A 19,468-nucleotide genomic window follows, 5' to 3' on the forward strand; every position below is an offset into this window, starting at 1 on the left:
CATTTTGTATAAAAAGGGGAACTTGGGTTAGTAAAAAATACTTACTCTTGGTGGATAAGCGAATTATATTGTTACTTTGCAAATTTCTGACTTCTACATTTCCATCTTTTGTAACATACACACCTAACATCAAATAAAGCATACACCAACCTAGATCCATTTTAACCCCGGATCTATGAACTGCTAAGATGGATCAAGTATCTTGAGATGCAAACCCCTTTTAAAGTGAAAACATATTTTATCCCTCTCGACACTTGATATATCTAGGGTTAAGATGGATCTGGGTTGTTTTTTATATACACATACCATATCTAGGTTGGATCCATCTCTCCTTATCTCTCTCTCTCCCCTCCCTCTCTACTCTCTCCATCCCTCTCTCCTTCTCTCTCTTAATTACTCTCTCTCTTCATTCATCTCTCTCCCTTTCTCTCCCCCATATATCTCTCTCTCTACCCTTCAAATCTGTCACTATCTCCCTCCCTCTCTCCTTCCCTCTCTCCCCCTCTCTGCTTCTCTCTCTCCCCTTCTCTCCCCCCTCCATCTCTATGTCTCCCTTTCTTTCTTCCCTTTCTCTCCCTCTCTCTCACCCAAGTTCCTCTTATCCTCTTGCCCTCTCTACATTTTCATTCTATCTCTCTCTACCTCTATGTTGGGATGAAAATGATAGCAGGGTTGAGACCCTAGGTTCAGGCACAAGGGGTCAACAAGGCTCTATTGTAGCTTAGAGCAACGTTGACATTTTGACCTTACCTTGGAAGGGTAAGGAGTCTCACCTGAGGATTATCACGACTGAAGTTATATGAGGGTGGAATTATGTACCAAGGGAATCATATTAAATGTAAGAGAGAAAAATATGGTAGCTTAACATACAAACTAACCAGATCACAATGATCTACTCATGCTATATCAAGAAACTATATAACTGGATGCATTCATAAAAACTTTAAAGACTTGACATAATGCTCAAGGACACAAGGTGGTTCTGGAATAATATTCTCCATTAACATAACGTAATTCAGTACATAAGACTCAAGGCATGAACATTAACAGTAGAAACCACACAACCAGCATAACCTTGTACAAACAAGATCATGGACCCTTTCACATTACTTCGCAACACAGGAAGGCTAGAACTATTACAGACTCACTATACTAGTTAGCAACAACTTCTTCTTCACTCTTTAATATGTTTTTTATCTCCTGCCATCTACCTAGACTGCCAGTTCTTCTTTCCTTTTGCTCGATTACCTTCATTCTCAACTACCTTTGATCTTTCCTTGCTTGGTTGTCGCTGCTTTTTCCTGCCACTCCTTCACGACTGCCAGTCATCCTTCATTTTCTAGTCTCCCTATTATGAAACCAGCTCACAAAAAGATAGAAAAGATATATCAACACCTTATAATTAAGCCTCTTCGAGGGGGAAATCTCCTTTACATTACACAAATGAATGATTCTTTGATGGTTCAAATGACAAAACCTCCTTTCTATACATAGGAGTCTAAGGAGTCACAATATAACCCAACTGACCTAACAATAATAATATAAAGGCACAAAAATAACAATAGAGGGATTCTATGGGGCACAGTAATAACAATATGGGGATAATAGGGGCACAACAATATTAATAAGGGATATAACTACAATAGTAATGGGGTAATCACTAGTAATTCGCTGGGGGAGTGGGTAGACTAGATGATTTTTCTTTGTTAGGCTATCAGACCAGTCATGAACTTGCTACAACAGTGTCTACCCATCATTCAAAGCATCGAGGATGGAGGCTTTTAGAGCAGTTGTAGTAGTGATCTTCTATTCAATCTCATCGACATACGTAGTGGAAGGGTCTGACAAAGAATTCCTCGCAACATCAAGGATCTACTTGAGTTCTCTGTTAGAGGAGATCAGTTCATTGCATTGAGATTGAGTGTGGTCACAACCTTCGACCACGGTGCAAGCGAAGAAGTATTCTGGAGCCTTAATGACTACATTAGAGATGGTCATCCAGAGCATCTGCAACCGTGAAGTGATCTTATCAACCTATTCTTGTAGTTGTTGATTGTCCTATGGGAGCTGGTCTCGTTCGACTGTAAGGGCATAAATTTGTTGTTGTTATTACTTTTGGTTGACGGCAAGGTCATTGTGAATCTGTGAAACCCTCTGCGCAGCTTGTTGTATAAAACTGAACAACTAAGTTGACAACCAACTCTGGAGGTCGCTTTGCTACATGCTAGATGGATTTTGGAATTGCCTCTGTAGGGGCTTCCCAAAAGCAACGAACTTGTCTGAATGTCCATGGGGTGACATGGTTTGCTACGAAGGTTCTGTAAATTGGGGTGTTGCTAGTATAGAAATAGGATTTTGTGTAACAAGGGTATTTAAACGAAAGGGGAGCACAAAGGGCTGGACAGGGGTAACAAGTGGTTGTGTGACCACAAGAATTGTGTTCAGCAGTGGGCCCAACTCTAGTAGCAAGGATAACATGGAGGTGATGAAATTTTCTCCACTGGGGACAGTCGTGGCAGACTGAATAACACAAATCGACCTCCATGTCTTTTGTGGCCAACAGTGTCCCAAAGGGAATGGTATCTGACAGGTTTGTGGAGGTGGATGCATTGTGCGGGGACGGGTTGTGCTAGATTGATGAAACTGTGGAGGTGGATGGTGAGAGTTCTTCTATGATTGGTGAGGCCGCAGTGGTCTGGGGTCCCTCAATGGTGAGGTCGATGATTTTCACTACAAGGTTTTCTTTCTTCTTCTTGGTTATGGTTGGGAGCTTGGTTATTTTTGTTTTCTAGGGTTTGGCAATGGTCGGCTTAGACTGTGAATAAGGTCCTATAGGTGGAATGCCAACAACAAGAGGGGTGGTGACCATAGGGTGCTGCGACGTAAAACCTTGCGATTCAACTGAGTTAGGAACCAAACCTAATGAAATGGCGATGCTTGCGATGGTCTCCTTGAGCAAGCTCATCCTCTTCTTCATTTGAGTGAGGACTGTCTGCAACTCGTGTTCAACAATCTAATTCCTAGTGTCTGAAAATATTTCTCCTGATAATGGTGGTGGTATCATCTTGTCAAAGAAGTACAAGTACTTCCCTTCTCTAATATCCCTTGTGACCCCCGACCATGACCCGACTTCTCTAATATCCCCTGTGACCCCTGACCATGACCCGACCTTTGCATGAAACGCTTCGGCTGATAGCACGATTTTCTGGGCCCGCATCTGAAAGGTTTGCGGGTGAACACAATGCAAACTGATGAAGTTATTCCCATGAGTATCCCCAAACCAAATTGATGTTGAATATTCATCTAGCAGTGACCTGGGGATTCTTTCAACGACTCTAATCACCTTAGCTTCAAACTTTAAAAAATTCAGTATTGCCATGCAAAATAAGTAGACCAACTCGACACGCTGTTTCTTACAAGACTCGCTAACTAATTACTACAACTTTCCCTATGAAAACTCAAATGTGTTAATCCATCATCGGCTAAGGTGGACCTAACTTAGCTGATGCGCTTATGAAAAAGGTAAGGTGGAGTTGACGCGTAATTATGTTATCGTAATGGAATACATTTAGGAATTAATTTTTTCTATAATGGGAAAGATTTTATGAAAATCCATATTGACACCATAATTATTGTCTAATTATTATGGAAAGGACTCCTAGCACACGTGACTTACCCCCCCGAGCTACAAACAATTGCAGTATGGTGACATTGAAGCCACAACTAAAGTGATGTCCTAGATCCCTATTGGAAATATTTTAATGACTAACAAATCATTGCAGGTTAAAGATTAAGAAAGAACCAAAACTAAATACTCGACACAGTAAATGACAAATAACTAATTGACTCCTACTAAATTCTCCTAATCCTACCTATGATCCCCTTTCGGAGACCCAATCAATTGTGAATAGCAATATTTGATGTGTGGAAGGGTTTCAGGCATGTGCCATTCACCCAACTTGGTAGCAGTTCTCAATCTAGTTGTGTGAGCTTCACAGCTCCAAACTCCCTGATTTCTGCAACTATGAACAAGCCTAACCAATGCATCTGTAGCTTGCCCAGAAACTTCTGGAATTTACTGTCATATAATAGAACATGCCCCCCGACTATAAATGTCTTCTTCTTGATGTGTATGTCATGCCACACTTTTTTCCTTCTCTGCTCAACCAATTTGTGAAAATATGCTAAGAACCTTACTTCATCCAGTTCCAATAGTTCATCTAATCGCTTATGGAGTGATTCCTCCTCTGTCATTTTAGTGTCTTGGGTGATAAAGATGCTTGGAATGGAAAACTTAGTTGGCACCATGGCTTCTTGTCCATTTACCAGTTGGAAGGGTGTCTGTTTTGTAGTCTCTTCATCGTTATGCGGTATGTCCATAATGTTGCTAGCACGCTCTCATTCCAATCATCCTTGTTGGCTGAACATACCTTAGTTAACCCTTTTTCCAGTATTTTGTTGAATGCTTCCACAGTTCCATTAGATGCGGGTGATATGGACTACTCTCGTGATGTTGTATAATGAATTTTTGCAACAGAGAAGCAATTGTTTCATTGATGAAATGAGTTCCTTGGTCATTGGTCAGGCTCCTGGGGCACCCAAACTATGAGATAATATTCTCAAATATAAACCTTGCAGCTGTATCTGTTGTGCAATCATTCACCAGTGCTACTTCAGTTGATTTGGTGAGATATTCTATCACTGTGATTATGTACCTGGTCTGAGTGTGACCTGTCAGCATATTGAATGACCCTACGAAATCAACTTCCCATTTTTCAAATATCTATAAGGCTTGTAACAAATGTAATGGGAGTTCGTCGTGATGTGATGACTTCCCAACCCTTTGGCACAAGTCACATCCTTTTTTGTATTCTTTGGCATATTTATAGACTATTGGCGACCATAACCTTTCCTACAACACCTTTTGTGCAACGACTTTCCCTCCTACATGGCCACCCACAACTTCTGAATGGCATTCCCATAACACATTGTGTCATTCATGGTGAAGGACACACCGCCACAACACCCGATCCAAGCCTAGTTTGTATAGGTGCCCTGCGATTAGCTAATAATCATCTTTCCTAACGACCATGTGTCATCTTTGCGTAGTTGTGTATTCATCTGGACATTTCCGTGCAGCTACAAAAGTTGTGATTTCTTCTAGGTAATCCGGTATTACTTCTACTCTGAACAAATTGGCATGAGAGGCTGGTCATCCAAGGAACCTCCACTTTCTCTTGACTCTAACCTTGAAAGGTGATGAGGTTTGACATTCAATCAGCCCAGCTTGACGATTACTTCGAAAGTAAACCCCTGAAATAGTAGCAACCATCTGCAAATTCTCCCCTCGAGTACAAGCTTGTTTACTAGGTATTTCAACGCAGAGTGGTCAGTAAAAAACTTAAATGCACCCCTAAGAAAGTAGTTTCTAAATTTTTGAAGAGAGTATACCATAGCTAGTACCTCCCTCTTAGTCATGGTGTAATTCATTTCTGTGGTTGATAACTTCCTACTAGAAAAGTAGATCGAATACTCAAGCTCCCTTCTCCCGACTGAGCTAACACTGCCCCTAGAGAAATGTTGAATGTGTAAATATGGACATGGAATTGCTTATTCCAGCCAGGATAGACTAGAATCAGTGCACTTACCAACCTCTCCTGCAATATGTTTAGCGCAACGTGACACTCCTTCGACCACGAAACTACCTCCGCCTTCCTTAGCAACTTCTCCATTGGTGAAATGGTGGAGGCATAATTGCAAATGAATCATTGATAGTACCCGGTGTGCCCCAATGTTGATCTTATTTACTTGATGTTGGAAGGTGGGTCCATGTTAACTATTGCCGCAACCTTGGTAGGATCTACGCATAACCTATCTTTGCAAACAATGTGGCCCAAAAGTGTTACAAATGGGACCACAAATACGCATTTCTTTATGTTCAAGGATATTTGTAGTTGTCTATAGTCTAATCAAACATTATCCTAAGTAGACTTGAATGTTTCTTCAGCAGGTTGTGTATTGTCTAGTCATCCATATATACCTCCAAGAACCTATGGATGTAGTCCCTGAAAGTTGCAATCACAATCCTTGAAAATAATGTAGGCACATTATTAAGGTCGAATGGCATCACATGGTAGGCAAACCATCCCGATTTTGTAGTGAAGGTGGTCTTATGCTTATCTTCTTCAGTGATTCTATTAGACCAGTAGGTAACTCCTCAAAAAAAATCATAATATTCATTCAGGTTGATCATTATTATATACATGAGGGAGAGATTGTTCATTTCATCTCTTGGTGACTCTTCATCTTTTCTATTATTTATTTTCATTGATTTCATCTGTTCACCCAATCCCTATGATTAGGTGTCAACATTTCCCCCCTTAATCTGAAGGGATGTTGGTGATTCCAAGCATCATTTTGAATCTTTCAAGTTTTTATCTTCCAAGTGCTTTGGTGAAGATGTCTGCAATTTGCTCATTAGTGGAACAATGGTGGAGATGGATTGTTTTGGCATCAACATGATGTCGAATCAGATGATATTTAGTATTGATGTGCTTCATTCGATCATGGAACTTTGGGTTCTTGGCCAACTTTATTTCCGAGGTATTGTCAATCATGAGCGGAGTCAATTTTACTTGGTTTACCTGCAAATCTTCAAGAATTTTCCTGAGCCACACAATTTCTTTTGTTGCCTCAGTTGCTGCCACATATTCTGCCTCTATTGTGGAATCTGATGGAACTGATTGTTTGTGTGCTATCCAAGAGACAGCTCTTGATCCAAGACTCATAGCGTAACCTGAAGTAGATACCCCAGTTTCTTTGTCTCCATCGAAGTCTAAATCAGAGTATCCAATCAAGTTGAAGTCACCCACATGTGTATACTTGATTCCAAAGTCTTGAGTTCCCTTTAAGTACCTTAGAACTCTTTTTGCAGTAGATCAATGTCCCTCACAAGGCTTTTGCATAAACCTGGAGAGGATTCCAACAACAAACGAAATGTCTGGTCTGGTAGTAGTTAGGTAGTTGAGATTTCCTACAAGCTGTCTACACTTTGTTACATCCTCAAATTCTTTTCCTTCAATGGATGTGAGGTTTAAGTTTTGTTTCATTGGAGTAGTAAGAGGATTTCATTCTTTCATGCCAAACCTGTTCAACATATCTCCAATGTACTTCTTTTGAGAAAGGAATATGGACTTCGAATGTTGAGTAACTTCAATATCAAGATAGTAATGAACATAGCCAAAATCAGTCATTTCAAAACCTTTCCTTAATTCCTTATTTATGGATGCAATGTAGCTTTCATTGTTCCCTGTCATCAAAAGATCATCTACATATACCACAGGATATACAACTATTTTTCCAACCTTCTTGACAAACAAAGTTGCATCATCAAGACCATAATGTTTGAAATTGAGTTTTAGAAGATGCTCAGTTAGTTTTTCATACTAGGCTCGTGGTGCTCGTTTGAGGCCATACAAGGATTTCACAAGTTTGCATACTTTATGTTCATGTCCTTTCACAGCAAATCCTTCAAGCTGGGGTATAAAAACATTCTCTTTTAGATCTCCATTCAAGAAAGCAGTTTTTACATCCATTTGATGGACTTTCCAACCATTCTGAGCTGCTAACGCAAAGAGTGTCTGGATGGTAGCCCATTTTGTTGTGGGGGAAAAAGTATCCTCATAATTGACCCCTTCCTTCTGTGCAAAACCTTTTGCCACAAGCCTAGATTTGTGCTTGTCAAGTGAGCCATTAGCTTTATACTTGTTCTTGTAGACCCACTTGCAGCCAATTGGTTTGGTTCCTAATGGAGGATCAAATAGCTTCCAAGTGCCATTCTTTATTAGGGAATCATTTGCATTGCTTCTTTCCATTCATCATGAGAAGCAGCTTCTTTGAAGGAAGTTGGTTCAAAATCTGTAGACAAATTCAATTCACAATCATAAGAAACATCCATATCAACAGGTGAATCAGAGTCATCTACATCACCTCCATTTTGTCGGTTTTAATTTCTAGTTCTTGTCTTTCCAACCTCATCAAGATGAAAACCTTCAAGTGTCTTTGTCAGCCATTTTGGGGGACCTTTCTCATATGGTCCAGGCTACTCCATTGATTGAGTTGGGATTGAATCAAGATTGAGTCTCCCAATTCTATCAATCACATCACTTAAAGTATCATCCGTTGTTGGAGTTTCATGCGGGGGAGAGAGTGCTTCAGAAGAAGATTCCATAAGTTGATCTAGTATAGGAATCCCCCTTTCAAGATGTGGAATCTGATTATCAAATTCTTGAAATGATTTTTCATTTGTGAATCTATCCAAGCGATCAAGTTGTCGCTCAACAACATTGTCAGTTTTGGATGATTCAAGAAAGATTACATCTCTAGATACAACAAACTTTTTATTGACTTCATCATAGAGACGGTATGCTTTGGAGATGTTTGAATACCCCAAGAAGATACACTTACGACTTCTTGCACCAAGTTTGTTTCTATGTACCTTTGGTATCAAGGCAAAACAAGTGGAACCAAAAACCCTGAGATGCTTTACCGAAGGAATGTGCCCATACCGCATTTCATAGGGAGTCTTGTTTTTGATAGCATTAGATGGACATATATTCTTTATATATACATCACATAGAATTGCATCAACCCAAAACATCATTTTTACATTTTTGAAGAACAACATGGAGTATACCATATTTAAGATTGTCCTATTCATTCTTTCAACTACACCATTCTGTTGGGGATTATAAGGTACAGTTGTTTGATGTTTGATCCCATGTTGGCGAAGATAGTTTTCAAATTAATTTGAAGTGTATTCTCTTCCATTATCAGTGCGAATAGAGCTAATATGAGATTGTACATCATTTTCAATCCATGTATGAAAGTTCTTGAATGTTTGAAAAGCATCAGATTTGTTCTTCAATAAATAAACCCAACACATTCTGGTGTAGTCATCAATAAATGTCATCATATATTTATTTCCATTTGCAGAAGGAACAGGCATTGGACCACATAAATCTGAATGAATGAGTTCAAGTTTTCTATGTGCTCTTGAGTGTGGATCATGAAAGGACTGTTTGCTATGCTTTCCTAAAATGCAAGCATCACATTGCTTAAGCTTCCTAAGAATTGTAGGCAAACCAGTAACACCATTCTTCTTCAACAAGCAGAGGTTGTCATAGTTCAAATGTCCAAATCTAGTATGCCATAATAAACTTGATGGAAGTGTACCTTCTTCATAATGAGAATTGTATGAGAAATGTTGTGCACGAGTAGAGGTACCCTGCATCTTGAGAAGCCTTTCTTCTTCTATCCCTGTCATGACAAGTGAGTGGTCAGATGCTTTTCTCACCTCAAGCTTGCCATCAAAGATATGAATGGAGTGTTCTTGCTAGCGGATGTGGACCAAGGATAGCAAGTTTCTCCTCAGTTGTGGGAGATATAGAAAATGATGCAGAAGAAAGTCTGGAAGACTAGACAATTTAAGCCTGATTATGCCAAGCCTTGATGGCTTCAGTTTTGATTGGTCTACAAAGCATACTACTCCATCAACATTGTCAGTAAATTCTTCAAAAAAATCTTTTCTATGAGTCATGTGGCAAGTTGCTCCTGAATCAAGCAACCAATCATTTTTCGAAGAAGCAAGTGAAGCATTAAATAAGTCTTCATTTACTCCAATATTACATTGTGCCACAACATAATGAGCGGATTCAGGTGCTTTACCTTTGTCTATGTCATTAGTTTTACCTTTGGGTTGGTTTCTTTGCTGCTCAATTTTGTCCCAAGGTAACTTGCATGTGGAGGAATCATGTAATCCATTTCTTTTGCAACGTATGCAGTGAAAATCTGGCTTTTCTCCTTGAGAGTGTTTGCTCCCCTTGCCTCTGAAATATCTTCCTCTTCCTCTTCGACCACCTCTTCCTCTGGAAGAATCTTGGGCAAGATTATTTTCTTTATGAGCAAGGCACACAACCTATTTAGAAGATTCAGGGGATGTCTTCTTTCCAAAATCTTTCTCTCTTTCAACAAGTTTTTTCACAAGAGAGTCAAAGGTAATATCTTTGAGATTTCCATTTGCTTGCAATGACTAAAGATAATTGGAGTAAGCAGCATAAAGTGCCTTGAGAAAAGTGGTTAGAGGAATATCCAATTCAACCTTAGTGGCTTTGATATCATGCATTATAGATTTTACTTCGGATGTAAGAGCAAGAGGGTCATTATTTTGTAATTCAAGAGTGAAGAGTTTAATCCTGAGTTGAACAACTTCAAGTGCAGAGTGTGGGTCATAGATTTCCTTCAGTTTTTGTAAGGCTTCGAAAGAATTTGAAAATGGTGAAATATGGCGACTCACCTCTTCACTTACTGATGCTCCCATCAATGCATAGGCCTTGGCGTTCTTATTTTCCCAAATGGCGAACTCCTTGTCTGAGGTAGGTTGTTCTGGCTCTTTGTCTCCATCTCCAACACACACTCCTTTCCACAACTCATTGAAAATGAGGGTGTGTTTTATTTTCTAGGACCACTCAGGATAGTTCTCCTTGCCAGTGAGAACTACTCCCACAATAGATATGATTGAATGCATTGTAAAATCTGTGTACCGTGGGAAACAATACTTGTGCTGCAAAATTTTACTCCTAAAAAAAATATAATTCTGATATATGAAGATAGAGGTTTTTATGCGAGGAAGCCCCACAATTATGATTTTTGAAAGACTTTATACCACATTAAACCGGACAATGTTAAAGTAAGGAATATATGGGGCAGCATAAATATATGCAGACAAAGTATGTGGATAACATTATTATGACAACGTTTTGTGTTGCAGCCTTCGGAAGCCGAGCAGTGAGGAGCAACGCTATGGGAGGATGGGTGATTGTTCGAACAGTGTGGAGTGTTGACCTGCAGTGTCTGGACTGGAGTGGTGGATGAGGTTGTTATACAAGTGGAGGTCGATTATGTATGGTATAACCTCGGGAGTTGAATACACAGTTACAGTCTTCAAAAAAAAGAAAGGTGTATGAACTTATCAACTCCAACGAATTATGTCATACTGTTCACGAAAAATTATGGCATACCATTCACAGTTGCATCCTCTGATGCAACCTACAAACCACCACACTAAGGGTTGACTTGTTGTTGTCATTGAGATCTTAAAACGATGGGTTCCTCTGGAAACAAGTGACTATGGACAAATATTAAATGGTCGAGAAGTCGAGGTCTGAGTCGACCATACAAGAGAATATGATTTGTATCACCACCCATGGGGTCATAAGGAATTACATGAGCTATGCCACTAATCTTTTACAGGAAAGCGAGGCACTAGCAGCGCCAAGAGTTTCGACCCCAACTCACTCCACAACACCTCCAGGCAGCAACTAGCTCCAATCGACTCCTTCAATGCACCATTCAATGCACCAATCGACTCCTTCAATAGTAAGATTAATGTTGAATATGACATGCAATAACACACTTCAACGAATGTATTAAATAATGAATGAGATTTCGCAGGGATTTGACAGAGATGTCAGCCTACAAAGAATGTAGAACATAGGCAGAATAGGGAGTTACAAAGCAGAGCGAAGCCAAAAATGGCGCTGGTTCTGATACCATGTCAGACCAAGAGGTAACTCCTAAAAACAAATCATAATATTCATTCAAGTTGATAATTATTATATACATGAGGGAGAGACTGTTCATTTCATCTCCCAGTGACTCTTCATCTTTTCTATTATTTATTTACATTAATTTCATTGTTCACCCAATCCCTATGATTAGGTGTCAACGGAATCTAGCTTGGTGGTAACCCGAGAACCCATCTATGAAGGAATATGCTTTGTTCCTCGCTACGTTGTCTAGTACCTCATCATTGAATGGGTCATGTACACAAGCATTGGTAAGGTCGTGATAGTCCACACAGACCCTTATCTCTGTAGCATCCTTTTTTCTTTGTATCACTAACGGGCTAACCCATTCTGCCTCATCCACTAGAAAAACAAGCCCTGCCTCTAGAATATTGTCTATCTCTTTATTTACCTTCTCTTTGACTCTTGGGTTCAACCTGTATGGCTTATGCTTCATTGGCTTTGAATTAGGTTTCAATACAATTTTCATTTGTCCTATGTCTCCCTTAATCCCTTTTATCTCAACAATTGATGAGGAAATAGATCCTCATACTCTCTTAGGAGATCAAAAATTTACTGTGTTGTTTGTTCATCCCAATAGTCTCCAATCGATGCCAACTTAGGTTTGTCATCTGTGCCAATGTTGTGCTTCCACAACTTCACTGGGAGTAAGTGTGGAGCATCAGTTACAAGTCCCTCCTGTATATCTCTCTCCCCTTCGATTTCATGGAATGTTAGGTGTCGCAACCCCTCCAGGTCATCCTCTTTTGGTTCTTTGTCCACCATCACATAGACCATTGCTTCCGGATACCCTGACTCATAGAAGTACTGTAAATTTATCTGGTCTATGCATCCACCCCATAACTAGCCCAATGTGAGTAGAATCCACTTGATAGTGTACAACACCTCGGTCAGCCTTCTATCAGTGTCCCTAAAGAGAACCTACTAACAATTTTTTTAGTGAGAGTATCACAATCTCCTACCTTCCTCCTTATCTCTTCTTGTACATACCAGATTTTAGGAAATGTACCCAATGTATGTATGAACACGTGCACCCAGGTTTCTTTCGGAACCCCCTCTCGATTCCATATGTCCTTACAACTTTGCAAGTGTTGTCGGGGATGAGAATCCCCTCTGTACTTTGCAAACTCCTAAGGGTATTCCCCCGCATGTCTCAATCTTTCTTTAATTGCTCTCTTGATTCTTCCCAGTCCTAGAGGTAGTTGCGGTGGACTCCTCACCATCGTGCTGGGGTCGCTTGCAATGAAATGATTAATAGTGGTATTTTATGTTCTTCCTTCACAGTTACACCAACCTTGTTGAGGAATAAATCTACTGAGTCTATACTATTAAAGACAGGAAAGTCTCTTACCTCCATTCCAATCCAATTGATGCGGCATACTCTAGTGCAGTATCTAGTGTTGACTTCATATCTGTCTTTCTTCCAATTGCCCCATGCAGCTTTTGAACCAACCTCAAAGCTCTGGATACTCCTCCATCTAACCAATCCTTCAGCTGTCTAGTTTATGTAATCTTCACTCTTACCCACCGTTAACCTATAGATTTGATATAACATCCCTGGCTCTTCTCTGTTGTCTATTGGTTCTATGAATCTGGGCCCTTGATATGGGTCTAGTGGATGAATCGCTCTCACTCCTTCTACTTCAAAAATCATTACTTCGTTCTTTAGATCTATGATGGCATAATTTTCACAGGCCTAATATATTCCTAGCATTGTCGGGTAAGGATCTACCTCTGCATTCTCCAACCTCCCAATTGGAAGTATATAGTATTGATTTGCCATTCACAATTGGATTGTTGATAATTTTAACTAAGGTTTCCCCAGTGCTTCCCACGTCTCTTGGTAGGATGTTGACATCAGATCCTAAATCTAACATAGTGTCCTTGATCTCAAAACTTGCAATCTGAGCAACAATTCTAAATTATCTTCCTGTTCTCTTCTTATTTCTCCTTACTCTTCTAGTGTGCCTTTCAGGAAAGTTGGCTGATATTGTCCCCCCTTTAGCTTCTTCCTCCGGTATGATTTTATTTAGGCTTCTCCGTAGTTTCCCCAGCATCTAATCATCGGTGACAATCTGTAGGAATAGCTTGAACCATTCCTCAATAAGTATGAAAATGGTGAAGTTTGGAAGGTGTGAAGTCTTGTCTTTACGAGACTCTATCTGCCCTTTTGATAGTCATGTGCCTTCAGTTAGTTTTTCAAACAATTTTGTTGCCTCCTTGTAATATTGTTTTTACTACTTAGGGTTATATGGCCACTTCAGGAAGGCTACTTGGATGATTGTGAGTTGGTATGGAGTGCTCTGGTCCACCCTAGTATTTTCATTGCCACGTGTAACTATGTTAATGTTGGATAATAGAGCTTCCTCTATGATCCTTGGCTCTGCATTGATCAAATTCACCCCCCGTTGTCTCTTCCGCTCCTCCCATTATGCAATCAGCTTTGGGCAATCTTCTATCACATGGGCATTGATCCCAAACTGAGAGCACCAGGGTCTCCTTGGTAGAGGTAAATCCTATACAACATGTCCCTTCTGGTCATAGTTGTAATAGTGAACAAGGCCCTTGCCCCCTCACCTTCCTCCCCTCGTTCCTCCTCCTCGCTCGCCTTGAGCAGTGTCATTGACTCAGAAGGTTGAGTGGTCTGACCTATCCACTAGTTCATCCAGCACTCTACATTGGTCATTGTGGTGAGTTATGGATGCACAAAAATCACAATAATTTTTATTTGGAACATTAGAGTACTTTTGCAATATCAGGCACAAACGAGGAGGGTGTGCATACCCTCTACACACTTCATAGTACTCTGGTTGGTTACGGCCAGGATATGCCCCTTGCGATTATACCATCGCGACTCCTGTTGTAGGTGGAGGCCCCAGTGGTCCCCTTGAAGATGACATGGAACCTGTACCCCTTAGCTTCGGGCATTCCATGGCAACAAGACCTTCCACTAGGCAGTTGGTGCACCACACATTTGGTCTCGCTAAGCGAGTTGGATGTAGGTCTTTTAGCTTCTTTGTCAAAATTTAAATTTGGTGTTGAAGACCAAAAATATAGGGGTCATGAAAAGTGGATCCCCCCCCGATATTCATGCAGATACCCTGCCATAGCCTTTATTCAGGTTCCTTTCTCTAGGGCATCCTGCAACATCTTGATCTTATGTTTTGTCAACGATGTCTAGGTGATGGGTAGCAATGCTTTGATGAATCAATCCCTCTAGTGATTTGTGTCTATAGTATAAATTAGCTTACCGATTACATCCTTAAACGTTTGCATTAGTTCCCAGGCGGTTTCTCCATCCCGTTGCTTTATCTCCCACAGCTTTGACAACCCTTGCTAATCCGTCTATGGAAGTTTGAATTCCTATACAAACTCTCTTTTAATCTCATCCACAGTAGAGTTCTGATGTAAATCCAACCATTTTATGAACCACTTGATGAGCACTAGTATTGCAGCAAGAATGTTGCAACTCCTGGGGCTACCAACTTTACTTTATCAACCTGGGGTTCGTACAAACTTGGATATGGTAGTGCTATATACAAAAGTAAATGTGATGGGTCCTCTCTTTGTCACTTCTAAGTTGGTGATAGACCACTAAGGTCTTTCAAACCAGACTTCTATTGATTTAGAAGAAGCTTGATTACCAATGAGGAAAAGGGAAATCTACACTAAAAGAAATCTTGTCTACTGCAGTAAGGAAAAGACTGAAAATCAAATGCTTAAACACACCATTCATCCAATCTAACTTTTAAGAGGCTTTTCTTCAAGAGATTGATAAGTTATCATATGTGCAATCCTATTGTCCTAGGCATGCAATTTCAAACATCAAACATTCTATTGTTGTGCATGTAAATGAACAAAATAACTCTTTTTTCCTTTTTGTCCCTTTTTTGTGTGAAAGTGTGAATGCTAACCTCTTTTGGCAATGTGGCAGGTGGGTTAGGGATGATGGTGGATGGTCAGATGGCTTGGGAGGCAAGTGGGGGTCCTTTCCTAGCTCCCTAGGTGCTTTTTCCACAATTCGGCCTCAAAACAGGCCACTACAGGTCAACCTATAGGATGTCCTAATGCTCCTACAGCATCCCCTATATTCCTATAGGTTACAACCGAGAGCAAGAGGATGGATTTGGAAGGTTATTTAAGGCTTAGGGAAGGTTAATTGTGGGTGAAATGAGGCAAGGGAGTCTCTAGGACTCCTTCAGAGCTCAAAACAGAGTTGTGAGATGGTTGGATTTGCTCAACAAGCTTGGAGAAGTATTCTTGTGGAATGATGAATTTGGGGAGGGATTTAGTGAAAGAAAGTGATAACCATGGATGGATGAGGTTAGGATGGGGTTGTTGATCATGAAATCTCTCTATACTATTGAAACTCATGCACTGTATCAATCATTGACATTTATTAATAAATGATGTAAACAAGAAGGATTTCAATTAACTAAGGAAAACAAAATTTCATGAGTTAGCTTCCTATTTCATGCATGGGAAAACTTGCAGAATAATATGAAACCTTGATGAGATCTAATGTAAGACTGAATATAGTAGAAATGAAAATTAAATCCTATTCTTGAAAACTAGTGATATGCTGACCTAAGTAACAGAAAACCCTAAATTCCATGTGAAATCATAATTCTGTCTTTTTGGGGCTGCATAGGAGTTCTTTCCTCAAACCATGGTCCCTAAAGGGAGGAGTGAGGCCAAATCCACCTACTAACATCTTTTTGATATTCCTTTATATTCCTAAGCTAATGTTGAAGCAATGCACAAATGGAAGCAAACTAATCAAATCCACAACTATTTGCAATGAAATGATGCTAAAGACAATTCAACCATTAATCTATAAAAATCAACTAAGCATACAAATACAAGAAGAGGAGCTTTTGTTGCTAGGGTTGGGCCCTAACTCAAGAGATTTAGCCCTCTAAGTCAACTCAGTGCTGGATCAAGGAAATGATCATTCTCGTTATCAAAATAGATAATTACATAACAATGTCTTCCACAAGTCTTGAACTCGAAAATGCCTGGTGTTTTGACAACAAAAATTCAAATCCTAATGAGGCTGTAGGCCTCCTTATTTATACAACTGAAGTCTCCAACAACTTCCTTAAATCTAGGGAGGCTTGGCTCCCAAACTAAAGATGAGTTGGCTCTTTAACTGTCACTGGCTCGGCTGCCTTTTCATCTTCATGAATTGGTTGCTTGTAACTCCGAGCTAGTGTTATTTGATGGAGGAATATTCGAATGAGTGAGGAGTAAATGAGGAGGGTCTATCCCCTACAATCTCTCCTCCTTGTCTCATTCGAGTTTCAACCCTTAATAAGCCAAAATTTCCATGAATTGCTCTAAAAAACCCACAATCAATGCACATTAGTCCACTAGGCATAATATCTCACTTTGACTCATCTCATTAAGCAAAATATAATCAAAATATGTATGAAATTATGAGAAGAATTTATTTGAATAAGCTAGGAGGTGTATTAAGGTCCATATAGTTACCTAGTGATGAGGCTCATCATCACCCCCCTACAGAAAGTGTTGCTCATCCTCTGAGCAACTCAATCTATATCCATGTCTTTCATTGCTCTAGTGGCCTCCTTGACATCCCATGCTTCTTCTGTAGTTTCCTCTTCCTGTGCATAGAATCCTGCCTTCCTCTCTATCTCCTCCCACTTATTTCTTTCTTCCTCTTCCTTCCTTCCTTCTAACAGTCCTAAGAGCAGTGGTGGACTGAGTCTCAATCCAATCCAATTGACTTTGTGTCTTTGGAGAGCTTGCTTGTACATGGGTTTTCTGTTCAGTGCCTCTCTCATTCTCTGAGGAGAATGGTACTCTTTGATTTTCAAGCTATAGGGAAAAGTGTTCCATCTCCTTTGGCAAGATTTCACATTGTCATCCCCTAATAGCTTGAAGATGTCCTCAAAGTGTGTGATTGCTTGCTCTTAGGTAGCAAGGTACATAGGTGCAAGTTGAGGGCCATTTGCAATCAAGTTATGGGTGCTAATGACATCCATTATTTGATCATTCAGCTCTTATCATGAGGGGTTATGTTTCTTCTATTGCCATTAATTTCTTCATTTTTGCAGCCCTTGCTTCCTCATGATTCATCCAAGATGCCAAAGCCATGAACTGTAAGTCCCCTAGTTTTGAATTTGGATCCCACACATTCATATCAGTCAAGTCCAAGTTGTGGAGGTAAAACTCAGACATTTTAGCTCTATCCTCCAAGGTTCTTTGATCACAGAGATCAATGAATTGTTTATAATCTTGGAAGGGCATAGTGCCTCTCTGTGCTGAAGTTTTAATTTGGAACTACATCCATTGTTCCTTAAGATACAATGCATAGGACTTTGTTGGCATCCTGCACTAGATTTCCTCTAAGGATAGACTGGCCATGGATGCCAATTGATTCTCTCTCTCTTGTAGTTGTCCCCTTAACCATGCATTATTTTCTTCAAACTGAGCTTTCATCATTGCCTCTCTATCCCTCAGGCTGCTCAGTTCTTTGCCCATCTCCTTTACTTTCTCCTCCATGTGAGCTATGTCCTCCACTCCTTTGGATTTGGAAATTTGCATCCACCTATGTGTTATTTCCCTTTCTTTATCAAGCTCAAAGAATAAGGGGATGGAAAATTTTTGTGGAATGACCCTACCCCCTTCAATGAACCTGTAGTAGGAGTTAAGGTTGGGTTGAGGACTGGGTTCCCTCAGTTCTAGATCCTCCTTCTTTGTCTCTTGCTGCATGATCCCTTCTTTATCCAATTTATGAGTTTCCTGTAGGTTTAGCAGAGTTTCATGTAGGATGGCCTCTACTTCCTGTAGGTCCTTCTGTGTCTCCTTTAAGAGACATTTTCCTTTGGATGAGGCAGATCTAGTGACAGGCCTCCTAACATAAGTTATAGGAGACTTGGGAGAGGCCTGTCCTGATGATCCTACCCCTTGATTTTTCACAAGAGGAGCAATATTTTCCTGTTGTTTTGGTGAGTATTCAATGACAATAGAAACTTTGGTAGGTGTTTGAGGTTTTCCTTGCCTGATCCTTGTACTTTTTCTTGTCCTAAAGTACAAAGGAGTTTTCTTTGTCTCTTCCCTTTTTGCTTGATAGGGGTACTTAGGGTAGTGAGGGCAGTTACTGCCTCTTTCTCAGTGGGTTCTGGAGATACCCTGGGTGAGTCCTCCCCTTCTTTGCCTTGCATTGTAGACCATTTTGCTTCCTTTTCTTCTGTCTCCTCTTTTCCATTCTCCTTCTCACTCTTGTCTTTCTCCTCTTCTTCTACCTCTAGTTCCTCACTTTGTTCATTAGTTTCTTCCTTTGCATCTTCTTTTGTCTCTTCACCACTTTCCTTCTCCTTGTCTTCCTCTTCTTCCTCCTATTTTTCCTCTTCATCTCTCTCTATTTCTTCTTCCTCCCTCTCTATTTCTTCTTCATCCCTTTCACTGGTAGTGGGGCTTTTTTCATATTCAAGGGCTTTTATGTCTTCCTTTGTTTGCATGTCTCTAAAATTTTTCCATGTGATAGGGATTCTTAGGTTTTGGAGGGCATCTTCTATGATAAGCCTAATTAACCCATGATGGGCTAGCTATTGATGGTTTCCTCCTTGCATGTTAATGCTCATATCTATCACTGCCTGAAGAAGAAAGTAGGGTATGCTTTTTCTGTTTTGAGAAGTTGTGTCTGCTCCAAACTTAGCTCTTGGAGAAGCCTAAAATGGTACCCATATACCACATTGTTCCTACATTCACATGATATATACTTAATGAGGTGGTAGCTAATTTCATTCCAAGGATATGGCATGCTTGCTCTTCTGATCCCTTTTTTTTCTTCCATT

This window comes from Pinus tabuliformis, chromosome 2_2 (genome assembly GCF_031772625.1).
Source record: "Pinus tabuliformis cultivar Carrire ecotype Pingquan chromosome 2_2, CPIR1, whole genome shotgun sequence".
Lineage (NCBI taxonomy): Eukaryota > Viridiplantae > Streptophyta > Pinopsida > Pinales > Pinaceae > Pinus > Pinus tabuliformis.